Here is a 680-nt window from a genome sequence, read left to right as displayed (position 1 = left end):
TTGAGTTCCAACATGGGACAACTAAGGGTGGAGCATCAAGAACACTCCATCATCCTCCATGAAATTAGAGAAGATCAAAGAATCATGAGAGAGGAGCAACAAAGACAAGGAAGAGACATTGAGGAGCTCAAGCCCTCCATAGGGTCTTCAAGAGGAAGAAAGAGCCGCCATCACTAAGGTGGACCCGTTCTTTGATTTCCTTGTTCTTTATTCTTCTGTTTTTCGAATTTTATGCTTATGGTTGTCCATGTTTGTGTCTTGTGATCATTAGTGTCTTAGTGTCTATGCCTTAAAGTTATGAATGTCCTATGAATCCATCACCTTTCTTGAATAAAAACGTGCTTAATTGAAAAGGAAAGAATTGCATGAATTTTGAATTTTATAACAGTTTAATTATCTTGATGTGGTAGCAATGTTTTTGTTTTCTGAATGTATGCTTAAACAGTGCATATATATCTTGAATTTGTGGTTCATGAATATTGGCTCTTGAAAGAATGATGAAAAAGGAGACATGTTACTGAGGATCTGAAAAATCATAAAAATGATTCTTGAAGCAAGAAAAAGCAATGAAAAAAAAAGAAAAAAAATCGAAAAAAAAAGGAGAAAAAAAAAAGAAAACGAAAAAAAAAGGAGAGAAAAAAAAAAGAAAAAAAGAGAAATAAAGTTGTGATCCAAGGCAA

The sequence above is a fragment of the Arachis duranensis genome, chromosome 10 (assembly GCF_000817695.3).
Source record: "Arachis duranensis cultivar V14167 chromosome 10, aradu.V14167.gnm2.J7QH, whole genome shotgun sequence".
NCBI classification, from domain to species: Eukaryota; Viridiplantae; Streptophyta; class Magnoliopsida; order Fabales; family Fabaceae; genus Arachis; species Arachis duranensis.
This window is presented reverse-complemented; position numbering follows the sequence as displayed.